Genomic DNA, 4,941 nt, shown 5'->3' on the forward strand with positions numbered 1-4,941 from the left:
TGACTTTTCCATTCCATTCCTTTGTAACTTTCATTGCTGATTAACTCCATTTGAAATTGTGAAACTCTTTTTTTCTCTCTCATTCCTGGTCATTCACAGAACAATCAGCAAATATAACTGAGCTCTTTGAGGCATTTCATTTTATTTTGCTTTGTATTTTTCATAGGTACATGGTACTGACATTGGACTGTTAGTGTCAGGGAAATCAGGGAAGAGAAGAAGCAGTCATGATACCATTTCGAGAAAGTCTAAAGTCACATAGTAATAAGATTGATTTCCATGATTAATTTACACACACATCAACTTTGCTTTTTTTTAAAAACAGTCCATAAATCAAGGACATATGAACTACACATTTAAAGATAATTTGGTTTGGACACATGCATTTTATGGATCATATCTGATATCTCAATAGATGAGTTTGCCTGTGGTTTTTACATTAATGGTAACAAGCATTTTAATTGGATGAAGAGTCAAACATCTGGTGTATGTTCATAGCCATGCTAAGAGCAGCAAAATCTCTGCTACTGAAGATTAAAAGGTAATGATGTATTTTGAATTGTTAAGGTACATTTTTACTAGTGGATTAAAAGCATTTCAATGTTGAGATCTATAGAGAAATAATAATATGATAATGGCACAATGTCTGTTACCTAGTAAGTACTTAAAATACTTGTTGGACTCTTCTAACCATCTGGTGATGAGAAGACAAATTAAATCACTCACTGCAAGGTTATAGAGCTGGCAATAGGCAGATGAGAATTTTAAAACAGAGGACACTTACTCCAAAGCCCAAACTCTTTACCACCCTGTTCTACTGCATATTATTCCCATTAGGTTTCTGATGGAAAGTCAGAAAGCTGTGTTTGTTCTGTTTCAGTGTGAAAACTGAGCCTAATGAGGAGATACTGATTTGTTCCAAGACACCACCATTTATGGAAAATTCAGGGTTAATATGCAAATAGCAAAAGCCAAGGCCGTGTAGAGAGCAAGAGTTTTCTCTATGGCTCTTACTATCTGGATAACTGTAACTAACACCTTTATAGTATTAACTATGAATCAGGCACTACATATTAAGTACCTTACCTTTTAACTTTTTAAATCCGTACAACAATCTAATAATGTATGTTCCATTATTAAGCCCATTTTACAATTTAAAAAATTGAGACACAGGGAGAGGAAGTAACTTGTCCAAGATCACAAATCTAGCAATTAAGTGTGCTTTGTATCTAGATAATATTGTTCCAGAATCTATGCTCCCATGTACCTACTCCCTTACCTTTTTCCTGATAACCTTATTAACTGTGTACCAAATCTCTTGGTCAAACTCCAGAATTTCAGTCAAAGTCCCTTATCTCTGAATGATACAAACTGAATAAATAATGTATGAGATCAGCTAATAAGAGATCATGGAAATAGTGAGTAGCAGACAAAATTGAAGACAAAATTAGTAATTTTATCATGAGAATATGACCTAATCTGGAGCTACATATGGTTCAGATTGAATCCAAACTCATGGAAATTCAACAAATATCCTTCTTTTGCTCTGTGAAGTCTATGCTGGCAAGACAAATATTACTCACTTTGTGTGTTTCTGTTTGATGCTATTTTCTCCCTTTTGTTCATTTATGCCAAGTTCATAATAGAATGTTGCAGGTACTCAGGCAATGTCTTGGATAATTCTGAGTAGAAGTTTGGTATGTGGCTGATTTGCTTAAATGTGGTCAAATTAGGAGTTTGAGGTTAAGTGTAAGGGGAAAGACACCATGTGTTCATCCTGATGCAAAAAAAAAAGAGACTATTTTAACAATTCTGGATCATCTAAGCTGGAGATACTGGGTGGCTGAGACTGTGCAATAGACTTGGCTGGTGTAACAATAACAAGACTGGTCACAGCAGCCCCAAACTTTCCAACCTTCTGGGGTGACTCATTTTGTCCATATGGCTATCCAATTGACCCAGCACCATTTGTTGGAATGACCTCCTCTTTGCTCCTGCATTGAAGTGCTGCCTTTGTCATACATCAGGAAGCATATTCACATGGGTCTTTATTGGTACCATTTTGTTTATTTTTGTGTAACACTACATTGTCTTAATTATTATGGCTTTATAATAGGTTATTCAAATCTTTATTTTCTTTACTTTAATAGCTTTCACTGAGAGACCTCTAATTCAATATTAGAATAGAAATGATCGTGAATGTCTCATTTCTGATATCAGAGGAATGCTTTCAATATTTTACCAATATGAGGTTTTCAATTTGATTTTTGTGGATTTTTGGCAGTATAAACAAGCTTTCTGATATGTCTACTATACTAAAGAGTTTTTAAAATATAAATAGGTGTTGCATTTTGTCAAATACTTTTTCTGCATCTATTAAGATGATTATATGATTTTCTACTCTGTTAATGTGGTGAATTGAATTGAGTTTGGAATATGGACACAACTTATGCCTATCTAGAATAAACCTTATTTACGATCACTGTTAACCTACTTAATATATTATTTGATTCAATTTACTATTATTTTGTTAAGGATTTTTATATCTAAGCTCATAAGACATATGGGTCTGTAATTTCCCCTTTTTCTAATTTCATTGTCAGAGTTTGGAATGCAAGTTTTTCTGGCCTCAAAAAAATAAAAGCAGAAAGTGTTCTTTTTTTCCCCAATATCTGAAAGAGTTTGTGTAGAATTGGCACTAATTTGTCCCACAAGTGGATTAATTCACTAATGAAACCATCTGGGCCTGGATCCTTCTTATGGGAAGGTTTTATATTTACAGAATTAATTCAGATTTTCTTTTTCTTTTGACAAGTTTGGTAAATTGTGATTTCAGAGGATTTAATACATTTCATTTAACTGCTAAACTTATTGTTAAAGTTTTTCCCAATTGTCATCTTATTAGCTTTTTATATCTGTAGGATCTGTAGTGGTGTTTCTTTCTTTTTTTACCCCATTCCTGATATTGGTAACTTGTGTTTTCTCTTTTTAACCCTTTGATGAATCTTGGAAGTCATTTTATCAGTTTTTAAAAATCTTTTCAAAGGATAAAAATTTGACTTTGTATATTTTCTCTGTTGTATTATTGCTTTCTATTTTGTGAATTTCTGCTTATGTATTTTTGTTATTTCCTTCTTTCTTAGTTTATTATGCTTTTCTTTTTCTCTATTCATGGAAATCTTAAATCATTGATTTTCATGTATTTCTTTTCTAATTTATTCATGTAGGGCTAAAAATTTCTCTCAGCATTGTTTTTCCTGCATCTTGTGAGTTTTGATATACCACATTTTATTGTTATTTGGTTAAGGTATTTTCTAATTTCCACTGTCACTTCTTCTTTGATTCATGGGTTATTTAGAAAGGCTGTTTATTTTCCATGGATTTGGGTATTTCAAATTATTTTTCTGTAATTGATTTCTATATTAATTTCACTGTCTGGAAATACTGTTTGATTTTTATCCTTTGAAATTTGTTGAAACTTACCTCCTTGCCCAGGATCTATTTTGTTAAATATTTTATGAACTATTGAAAAAAAAAAAAACAAAACTAATTCTGCAGCTGCTGAGTGTTATGTTGTATATATTACTTAAGTAACATTGGTTGATCGTGTTGATCAAATTTTCTGTATCCTTCCTGATAGTTTTTTTTCCTTTATTTGAGAAGTGTGGGTTTAAAGAATAATCGTAGCTAAAATGACAGGATTCCCATCTACTTCCCTATTATCAATACCTTGCATAGGTGTGGAACATTTGTTACAATCGATGATGGTACAGTTTTATGATTGTACTATTAACTATAGTTCATGGTTTAACTTAAGGGCCACTGTTTATGAAGTGTAGTTCCATGTATTTTTAAAAATATATTTATTTTGTTACTATTTATATAATCTAACATTTTCTCTTTTAGTAACACTCATATGTATATATTTCAGTCATGTGACTTACATTCACAATGTTGTGCTATCTTTACCACCAGCCATCACCAAATCATTCCAGATCAAAGCCTTGTACATTATAAGCCTTAATGTCCCATTCCCTATACCCATCCTGTCCTCTGTTAGCCTATCCAAGATTCTCACTCTATGAGCTAATGATGGTCTTTGCTTTGTGCTCATTGGTTAGTGAAAGAAGTGTCTTAAAATGTTGAACTATATTTGCTAATTTTTCTATTTCTCTTTTTAATTGCATTAATATTTGTTTTACATATATATGAATTTGATTATTAGGTGCATATAAGATTAAGACTATTGTATCTTCTGTCAATCCTTTAATTATTATGAATTTTTTCTTTACATCTGTAAATGTTGCTTGCTTTAAATTCTTTGTTTTCTGATATTAGAAAAGATAGAGCTAATTTATTTTCATTATTTCTGGCAGAGTATGTGTTCTAGTTTGCTAGCTGCCGAAATGCAACACACCAGAGACGGATTGGCTTTTAATAAAAGGGGATTTATTTTGTTGGTTCTTCAGAGGAAAGGCAGCTAACTTTCCACTGAGGCTCTTTTCTTACGTGGAGGCACAAGATGGTCTCTACTGGTCTTCTCTCCAGGCCCCTGGGTTCCAACAACTTTCCCCGGGGTGAGTTCTTTCTGCATCTCCAAGGGCCTGGGCTGAGCTGCGAGTGCTGAGATGAGGAATGCCAAGCTGCTTAGCAGTGCTACGTTGCAATCTCTCATTTAAGCACCAGCCAATTAAGTCAAACATCACTCATTGCAGCAGACACGCCTCCTAGCTTACTGAAGATGTAATTGGCAACAGATGAGGTTCACATACCGTTGGCTTATGTCCGCAGCAACAAGACTAGGTATGCTCACCTGGCCAAGTTGACAACTGAATCCAACTAACACATGTCCACCCCTTGTCAACTTGGCAACTTCAAGCATCACCTTAAACAGATGTAAAAAATTCTCTTGCTGTGGACCTATGAATCTCAAAACAAGTC

Source organism: Tamandua tetradactyla, chromosome 6, assembly GCF_023851605.1.
Source record: "Tamandua tetradactyla isolate mTamTet1 chromosome 6, mTamTet1.pri, whole genome shotgun sequence".
Classification (NCBI taxonomy): Eukaryota; Metazoa; Chordata; class Mammalia; order Pilosa; family Myrmecophagidae; genus Tamandua; species Tamandua tetradactyla.